Source organism: Bactrocera tryoni, unplaced genomic scaffold, assembly GCF_016617805.1.
Source record: "Bactrocera tryoni isolate S06 unplaced genomic scaffold, CSIRO_BtryS06_freeze2 scaffold_248, whole genome shotgun sequence".
NCBI classification, from domain to species: domain Eukaryota; kingdom Metazoa; phylum Arthropoda; class Insecta; order Diptera; family Tephritidae; genus Bactrocera; species Bactrocera tryoni.
The window spans coordinates 1-10813 of record NW_024395975.1 but is presented as its reverse complement, the minus strand read 5'-3'; the positions used below and the strand labels follow the sequence as shown (position 1 = coordinate 10813).

The 10813-nt window shown below is 36.1% G+C and overlaps 1 pseudogene; it reads left to right on the top strand.

Moving 5' to 3' along the window:
* Positions 1 to 8274: 8274 nt before the first annotated feature.
* LOC120780258 lies at positions 8275 to 8477 on the top strand (annotated as a pseudogene).
* Positions 8478 to 10813: the final 2336 nt, after the last annotated feature.

Sequence of the window (10813 nt, the reverse complement as noted above, 5' to 3'; positions counted from 1 at the left end):
TTCCTGAAAAATGTGTTGCGAAATATCTGAAAGCCAAATTCCGAAATACTGTCGATTTTTATTTATTTTATTCATACATACATATTTTACATATGTATAAATAAAAGGGTGACTAAAAAACTACGAAGTCATACAACAACATACATAGTTCTCGCAATGACAAACATAGCTTATCCCGAAGCTAGATTTCTACTGAATTAACAACAAAGAAATCATGAATTCCGTTAATTTCGGGTGAGCCATCGCCAACCACGCGGCAGCAGGGCAAGTCAACGTGCTTGCTGCAATCATTTTGGGTATTTTTCTTAAAAATGTTTGTGTTTGTTGTAAGTAATGCTGTAGCAAGCCGAACGGATGTATTTGAGAGCCAAAGTAATCCAATTGAGCTCCTTCTTATCGAAAGATTTCCACATAAGGGAATAATTGTTTATAAAATGTCTTATTTTTACCGTTAAAACCAGTAAGGATTTGATTAACCATTATTCATACATAATTTTCAAAGTGTAAAAAGAAGTTGAAGTTTTTCAATTCTAGTTATCTAATATTGATCATTATGTGGCCTCGAAATAAGCAATATGCTGCCATCAGGTGAAAACAGAGGCATAAAATATCCCTTAATTCATACGACTACTAAATGGCAGATTAGAATCAAATAAATTTCCAAAATTATTAAGCCCATTTGTTTCAATAAACCTCAGACGATTGTTACTCCAAAAAAAATTGTCTGGTATCCGGTATTAGTCTGGCTGAATAATAAACCGAATTGATTGGAATATCTTAAATCCAAATATTTCTTTCATTAGTACTGACGTTAGACTTCTTTGATAACATTATAATTAATTAGATGCCCAATTTAGCATTTAATTTGTGTGATAAATCACTTACACTAGCATCTTTAATTGTATCCAATATATTATGGAGCACACACTATTGCTTTAACTAAAATAAAAACCACTCTATACACTTTGGTTTTTTTTTTTTTTTAACTATTTTACTTATAAAATAAATTTATACTTAAAAAGGTTTTACAAAAATAGTGATTTGCCGGAGCTGGCGATCGAGGTTCCGTGAATCGAGGGTGAATAGCGAGATGTTGACGAGGCGTAGCGTATAAGCGAATATCTTGTAGCCGGAAGTTAATGTGCGCAGTGTATCGAACGAATTGCTTGGAACGAATTGTATGAGACGAAAGTGTCTGCTATCCCGTTGTCCCTCCTTTTTGTTTAGTAGGTTGTTGTACTGATGAGGTGAGTTCTATTGTAGTGTCATCAGCAGCTGTGGTGAATTGATCTCTGTTATTAGGATGCGCCACTTTTACCGAGTAGAGAAGGTGGATGCTTAACTCATTTAAACACAATACTTTGACTCTTAGCCTAAGTATTATTATTAGTTATAAATTTTGCGTAACTGTCAGGTCGGTATCCTTGGTTGGGATGTTTTACTTTCTGACTATTTCAAATTAATTAAAGAAATGTAGATACTATGCGATATCTTGTCTGAAGAGTTTTTAAGCTGACAATCCAGGGATAGAACTCAGCGATACCACATTGAGTGCAGTCACTTAGTTGATAACGAGAAGGCAACCTTCGGGATACCGGTTACATATACCGAATACCGCCTTGTGCCGCGCTTTGCTTTCAGCACCCCTTACTTGGGCTTTTCGAGGTCCTTTCTTATTCAGAGTTGGAACGCTCGGTCATCTGCTCAGGAGAGCGCTGAGGAATCTGCATACCTTTTTCGCGTATATACTCACAGAGTTATCCTGGTCCAAATCTTCTAGTACTATATTGTGCCACCCGTGCGTCGTAGAGCTTGCACAGAAGTAGTACTCTAATCCCCACAGCATGCTCCTGTTGCAGTGGAGATGTGATCGCTGACGACACAGTTTAAATGATCGACGTTTGGTTTGATTTCTCACGCCGCTTCTTTTCCTCCTTGGCTTCCATATTGAGTTTTGCTATTCAGGGGTCTATATACCCTTAGCAATTTAAATATATCGCCAGGTATTTCATTAGAACTAGCTGTTGAAGTTATTCACCCATTCACTGCCTTCTGCGGTTGCATATAAAGTAGTTCACCTCACCGGGATGAATGGGAAATACACTAGAATGAATGGAATATAATGATTCAGTTATCCCAGAGACTGTGGCAGAGACCATGAAACTTTTTCGTGCTGAGCTAGACCTATTAAGGTACTTCGGTGAGATGAAAAATTGTTTCCCTCTCGACCAAATATGCATTACTTTCCCCGTCACAAGTTCAGTACCAGGATTGGCATACGGATCTGAGATTTTGTAGTATTCATTTTCATCATTAAGCATAATTGTGACAATTAGCTGAAATCAGAAGTACCCTGTGTATAATAGCCCTTCAAGCTACCGCCGCCAATACCTAACAGTACTTGCGCATAAATAAATAACAAAGCCTTATTTAACGAACGTGTCAAATATGTCACACGTAGTTGAGCTAGGAATGCAAGGATTGCAATCCTTAATATACTGCTACTAGGGATTTGTCAAATGCTCTTGCTACGGCACAAGAACTTCAGTCAAATCAAATGCGATCACAATTCGCTTTACATTTTTCTAAAAAAAAATCAAAGAATTGATTCACGAGAACATTATTAACTTAATCGAAATTTTCAAAATAATTTGACGTTTTCGCAAAGGAATACCAATTCAAATCAAATATGTTCCAATCTTCCAGAACCAATGGATGTGGATCAATTAGTACAGATAATAAATGAACCAAGGCCTGAGCAAACAAAACAAAAACAGGTATAACTGGAAGATCTATTATCAATCAAGCAAAATGAAACAGTACAAGTAAGCGCACAAAAAATACAAGCCGGTGCAAGCCTTTGAATGGCCTCTTTCAAATCGCGCGGTGCCATATCAGGTGAATACGGGGAGTGGTTAATGGATAAAATGTGATTTTTGGTCAAATAATCGGTCACTTCGAATGTAGGATTCTGAGCAATTTTTGGTCGTCCGTGCACACACCTTTCGTAATCCCAAATGTTCGGTCAAAATGCGATAAATCGATGTTTTGGAGATGGTCAATTCCGTTTCCATGCATTTCAATGATGATTTCGGCTGATTTTTTATGAATTCAAGCACAGTTCCGGTGGAATTTCCGGTGATCATGGATTTTGATTGGCCCATATGTTGATCGTCATTTATGTCCTCACGACCACTTTGAAAACGTTGAAACCATTCGTGCACTCTGCTACGGGATAGGAAATTATCGCCATAAACTTGTTTCATGAATTGAAACGTTTCGGTAAAAGTTTTACCAATTTTAAAACAAAATTTAATGCTGGCTCTTTTTTCGAAGCTTACGGGGCATCTCGACAGGATAAAATCTATGTCTTGCGAACTGTATTGCCGTGCCTATTGCCTGTGGAGACTTCACATTGCTTATATCTTACAATATATCGCAAACTAATTCGTATGCCATATATCGTAAGCTATAAGCTGTCACTTCAGCAGTTTGACAGCGCAGTTTTCATTTCTATGAAAATTTCGAAGATGCAACATACTTATCCCATTTGCACATATGCCGACGGCATTTTCATTTCGGTAATATGAAAATTAGAAGAGCGAGTATTGAGACGGTTGTGTTATATTATAAAAATAAAGTACATTTTCAAAATAATATTTTTTCAAAAAATTATTATTTAGTTTAATATTGTTAATTTACAGAAAAAGTATGTTAATTTACGAAATCTTAAATTTAATAAACTTATACTAGCGAAAATCAAAATATCATTGCTCATTTTAAATTTATTATTTTAATTGGTATATAAAATGTATGCCACAATTATGACATAGTAGTCCAAAAATATGAATTCTTATTTTTCCCAGAAATACGTTTGTAAAAAAAGTCTCTTTTTCTTATAATCTTATTTTTCCCAAAAATATACATTTGTAAAAAAAGGATCTTTATCCTTTGTTATTATTTCATTTTTCCCAGAAATACATTTGTAAACAAAAGGATCTTTATCATTTTTTTATTTTCCACTTAAAAGATTTAAACAGTTCAAAGGCTAAAAACATGGGCTACATCAGCTCGAACCTACCTACCCTACGCCTTTGCGCAAATGATTATCTTATGATAACAAATGCCCACATACAGATTTGGCAAGGGCAATAGCAATAGATTTGACAGTTCGCAAGACATAGATTTTATCCTGTCGAGATGCCCCGTTATTTTCGCACCGATAACACAAAAACACTGACACTTAAAACGCAATAACTTCACTTCCAATCAATGAAATGTCATGAAATTCTAACTGGACAATCGGTAAAGATAGCAGATTATAACGCACTTGTCGACATATAGATGGCGCCACCAGGGGGTGCTATATTCAAAAATTCCTGTTTACTTTGGAACGCGCCTTGTACTCGTATATAATAGCTTTGTTCAACGGTTATACGTATCACAAAAAACTAATAAAGATAGTTATATGATCATGATGACACAAGTTGAATTCAGAGAGACTACCTGTCTGTCCGTCCGATCATGCAAAGCTGCACTAAAATAAGATATGCAACTGCAATTCGGCACAAGGGATCGCTGTAGCAAGAAGCATCTCTGTAAAAAAAAATCTGGAAAAGTGGACGTAACCACTAATCTGTTGAATAAACATATCTACTAAGCCACTAAGGCTACAAAAAACAACCAAATTTGCTAAGCTATAATATTATAAGAACTCCTACTGACGATGTAAAAATGAATGAAATCGGAAGATAACCCCGCTCACTCCCCATATAAGGGTTCTGTTCAAAACTTCTAAAAGCTCAATAAATCCGTAACTAATTACGCCAGGAACATTAAATTTTACCTTCGAGGTGGTTTGAAAAGGCTTAATGAGAGCTGGTGTCAAAATTTGACAACGGGCGAGGCACCGCCCATTTTTTCGCATAAATTTAGCACGTATTTCTTACGTGCATTGGCTCCTATTTATTATTATACACCACGTCAAGAGTTCATTCATTATCCATAGAAATTTCAAAGTGCTTAAAGCAATATTATTGTTTAATTCTTTTCCTTCCTCTTTACTAGCATAGACATCGCTTACGTCATTATAGCTATTTTCTTTTTGCTATTTGGCGCCAGTTCGAAAAGCCAAGTGCAGCCAGATCCTTCTCTCCCACGGAATGGAGGTCTTCCTCTGCTTCCACCGGCAGGTATTGAATCGAAAACCTTGAAAGATGGAGTGTTCTAATCCATCCGCAAAATATGACCTAGCCAGCGCAGTCGCTGAACCATGTCAATGTCGCCGTATATCCCGTACAGCTCATCGTTCCATCGAATGCGGTACTCGCCGTTGCCAATGCGCAAAGGACCTAAGGCGTACTCATCACATGATGTCATTGTCTATGCCTCGGCACCACATAGCAGGATGGGAATGATGGATGTCTTGTATTTGATCGTCGAGATAGGGCTTTACTTTTCAATTACCTCCTCAGTCCAAATTAGCACCTGTTAGCAAGAGTGATTCTACGTTGGATTTCGAGTTGGCGTTGTTGTTGTTCAAAGTTATGACTGTCAGCAGTAATGTACGGTTAGTAATCCATCCGTCCCTGTCGCTTTGTTGTTCTTCAGGCGTGTAATTGCTATTCGAACCTTATCATAGTCAGACAATGGAAAATCTATTCCATCGTCATCTATTAAGGAATCGGGTTCGACATCTCCAGATGATACACTTTCACTGTCATTCAGCAGGCTGGAGAAGTGTTCTCACCATAAATTCAGTATGCGCTGAGCATCAGCCACTAGATCACTACTTTATGTCCAACAAGAGTACGCTCCGTTTGTGAAACCTTCTTTTAGTTGCCTAATTTTCTCGTAGAATTTTCGAGCATTACCCTTCGCGGCCAGCTTGTCAAGCTCTTCATACTCATTTTTTATTTTCTGTCTGCAAATGCGTCTCGTTTCCCTTTTGAAGTCTCGGTATCTATCTCACCACGTTCGTGTTGTGTCCGATCGCAACATTGCGAGGTAGACTGTCTGCTTTCTCTTCTCTGCGACAAGAGAGTCTTCATCGTACCAGCTGTTCTTTTGATCTTTACGAAAGTCAATAATTTCGCTTACAGCTCTACGTAAGGGACTTTAAATGCCTTAACAAAGAAACCCAAGTAGACTTGAAAGATAAGTTATAAAAGGTTCAGGAAAAGATTTTATAGTACCCTAACAAGAAAAGAGTTACAAAACTTATCATAAAGAAGAAATCATATACGAAAAAATATATGGAAAATGGAATAAATTATATACCAAATATAACAAAATGTAACAGATCGCTTAGGAAATAGAGTAAAAATATAAATTACAAATGGAATATTCCATAAAAACAATATAAAAATTTAATTTATTTTTGTCTTATAGGCACAATGAAGAATTTCTATATCAAACGTTACCATACCAGACATAATTGATTACACAAAAGAAAATTACGTACTTGTAGAGGAAGAAAATGCAGCAATTCTTTTAAATATACGGATCAATATAACATTTGACAAGTTCATCGTTATTTGAAAATAAAATAGAAAACAAGGAAGGAAGGGCTAAGTTCGGGTGTCACCGAACATTTTATACTCTCGCACGATAAAGTGATAATCGAGATTTCATTATCAGTCATTTACATATTTTTCAAATACCGTATTTGTGTAAAGTTTTATTCCGCTATCATCATTGGTTCCTAATGTATATATTATACAGAGAAGGCATCAGATGGAATTCAAAATAGCGTTATATTGGCGTGGTTGTCAACCGATTTCACCCATATTTCGTACATGTCATCAGGGTGTTAAGAAAATATTATATACCGAATTTCATTGAAATCGGTCTAGTAGTTCCTGAGATATAGTTTTTGGTCCATAAGTGAGAGAGGCCACGCCCATTTTCAATTAAACAAAAAAAACCAGGGTGCAACTTCCGTAAAATTTAGTGTTTCTGACGTTTTTTGTTAGTCGGTTAACGCATTTTAGTGATTTTCAACATAACCTTTGTATGGGAGGTGGGCGTGGTTATTATCCGATTTCTTCCATTTTTAAACTGTATATGGAAATGCCTGAAGGAAACGACTCTGTAGAGTTTGGTTGACATAGCTGTAGTAGTTTCCGAGATATGTACAAAAAACTTAGTAGGGGGCGGGGCCACGCCCACTTTTCCAAAGAAATTACGTCCAAATATGCCCCTCCCTAATACGATCCTTTGTGCCAAATTTCACTTTAATATCTTTATTTATGGCTTAGTTATGACACTTTATAGGTTTTCGGTTTTCGCCATTTTGTGGGCGTGGCAGTAAGCCAATTTTGCCCATCTTCGAACTTAACCTTCTTATGGAGCCAAGGAATACGTGTACCAAGTTTCATCATGATATCTCAATTTTTACTCAAGTTACAGCTTGCACGGACGGACGGACAGACGGACGGACAGACAGACATCCGGATTTCGACTCTACTCGTCGCCCTGATCACTTTGGTATATATAACCCTATATCTGACTCTTTTAGTTTTAGGACTTACAAACAACCGTTATATGAACAAAACTATAATACTCTCCTTAGCAACTTTGTTGCGAGAGTATAAATATAAAAAAGAAGAGAGTTATATTAATTGACATTTAAGACAATTAAGCACTAAAATAAGCATTAATGAATAAGTTTGGAAATGGATGTTAGGTATATCTGACCAATTTAGTTTTATGAAAATAAAATAACAAACAAAAATGATATAGTAGAAAATAACAATAAAAAAAATTAGGATTGTCTTTCAAATATTTAAAGCAATCACGGAATTAACAGAAACAAGTAAGGAAGGGCTAAGTTCGGGTGTCACCGAACATTTTATACTCTCGCATGATAAAGTGATAATAATTTAAATATTTTTTTATTGAAGTTATACTTCTTATACGAGTTCGGAAAAGGTTGCGATAGAGTCAGGTTGCGCAACCTTGCTCAATATGAATCTACGCAACCTTGTCTGCGAACGTGCTCGTCGTAACTTTTGAAGTGCTTACCACCTAGATCACCATTGACACTTGTATTGCGTTGTCCTAATTATGGTTTGGTTACGCATGAAAGAAATATACAATGGATCGCCGATTGTTACCTCTTTCCTTGCTGATGCTGCGCATATGTATGTTTGTATGCTTGTGCATTATTGAAGTTATGCTTATTTTTCTTTCGTTTGTCTTTCATTTCTGCGAATTCTCAACTATTTTGCGTATATTTTGGTTGAAATACTCTGCGTTGGCCGTTGAAAAATTAAGGCTATACTTTGCAGGATCATTTCTGTAGTTAGTCTTCATTTACATTTTTTGGAAATCGACCCGCAATGACGAAGTATATCGTTTTATCTGACAGCGTGAAGTTTAAGAAGTTCAGTTCTAATTTTGTCTTGTGGCATATTAGAAATGATGTTTCTTCGAAAATCGTTCGTTTACAACGGATAAAACGACTTCTGAGTGGTGATTTTAATGAATAAATTCCTTTTGGTTGAAATGCTCTGCGTTGGCCGTTGAAAAGTTAAGACTATACTTCTCAAGATCATTCATTCCTTTCATTTCTTCAAAGAAATGAATGACATTTAGAAATATGCATATTTGCATTATTTCGTTGTCATTTCCATATTCGCAGCAATAGAGTTTCTATGGCATAAGCAAAGTAATGGCCGCCGATTGTCCCCCCTTGCCGCTGTAGCAGCTTCGCCTACAAACATGCGTAAATATGTATGTATGTATACGTATGATCGTGAATACATATCGACGCAGATTTTTGCGAGAAGCACCAGAAAGTTGTGCATTTTATGATGTTTGGCTTTTGCCATCGTCGCGAAAAGACGACTTGTTGGCAAAGGCATGCTCGGGGAGATGTTACGGCCTCTGTTTTTATGAATGAAACGAAATCGCTTGTGGAATTTGCGTATAAGTTTATTGATAAGTGATGAAAATATGATTTCAATTTCTGAACGCGCACATGCGTATACATACACTCATATGAGCATGTGCAGATACACAAGATAGGATAGAAGATGTATGCCTTTTAACATCGTATACTATACAAATAAATATTTTTCTTACTAATAGAAATTAAATTTATCACAGCAATATTATCTATATGTATATTATGTATATTGCTGTGATAAATTTAATTTCTATTAGTAAGAAAAATATTTATTTGTATAGTATACGATGTTAAAAGCAAAGAATTAAAAATTTATTCTGTCGAAATTCGAACCTGTGGTAGCATCTTGACTTTCCAAGCGCTTACCACCAACACCACCATTGACACTTAGGTTGCGCTGACTTAAGAATGGTTTGGTTATGCATTTAAGAAACATACGATGATTCCAATAATTTTGTTTAAGTATAGAAATATGCTTTTGTAGAACATTTGCTTTCGCAAACATACAGACAAATGTGCAAACGACATAATATATGTACATATGTGTGATTGTTTCGCATTTTGCTTCTACGTCGGTCAAATTTCTATACAAAAATCGGCTGAAATGTGTGAGAAAATAAAATGGACAACTAGGGCAAATAATTTTTAAAATATTTATTGACAATTAAATATAAATGAAAATACATGTAAATTTACTTAAATTTATTTAAATTTATTGAAATTTCGTTTCGCATTTCTCGGTACTTTCAATTTAATTAATATAAGTAAAATTCACGACTTTTTCTTTTATAGTTTTTTTCTTTTCTAGTTTTCTTTCATACAAAATGATATGCATTTATTGGAATATCACTAAGAAGTATAACTTCATCCGCGCGTAGGGACTCCACGCACCTTTTTTTTTCTTGAGCAATTACTAGAGAGCTGGATACGAACCTTAAAAAACGACAATTGTTTAATATCTATTCAGTATATTCAACATGGCAACCGAGATGTGTCGATGTACCTATTTTCATTGAAGTTCAAATACCTCTCTAAAAAATTAAATAAAATAAATATTAAATTTTAACATTTTTGCGGATGATGTTATTTTCTGAAGAACTAGGTAAAGTTTTACAACAAATAACGATATGTATTCACGAAAAAACAAATTTAAATAAGCTCCACAAATACAGCAAGGAAATAAATAAATTGGTAAATTTTTAAAAATTATGTAAAAATATTACAAATAACTTGTAAACAAAAGAATCTTCTTCTTAATTGGCGTAGACACCGCTTACGCAATTATAGCCGAGTTAACAACAGCGCGCCAGTCGTTTCTTCTTTTCGCTACGTGGCGCCAATTGGATATTCCAAGCGAAGCCAAGTCCTTCTCCACTTGGTCCTTCCAACGGAGTGGAGGTCTTCCTCTTCCTCTGCTTCCCCCGGCGGGTACTGCGTCGAATACTTTCAGAGCTGGAGTGTTTTCATCCATCCGGACAACATGACCTAGCCAGCGTAGCCGCTGTCTTTTAATTCGCTGAACTATGTCAATGTCGTCGTATATCTCGTTACAGCTCATCGTTCCATCGAGATGCGATATTCGCCGTGGCCAATGCGCAAAGGACCATAAATCTTTCGCAGAATTTTCTCTCGAAAACTCGTAACGTCGACTCATCGGTTGCTGTCATCGCCCAAACCTCTGCACCATATAGCAGGACAGGGAATTATGAGGGACTTATAGAGTTTAGTTTTTGTTCGTCGAGAGGACTTTACTTTTCAATTGCCTACTCAGTCCGAAGTAGCACCTGTTGGCAAGAGCAATCCTGCGTTGGATTTCCAGGCTGACATTGTTCGTGGTGTTAATACTGGTTCCTAAGTAGACGAAATTATCTACAACTTCAAAGTTATGACTGTCAACAGTGA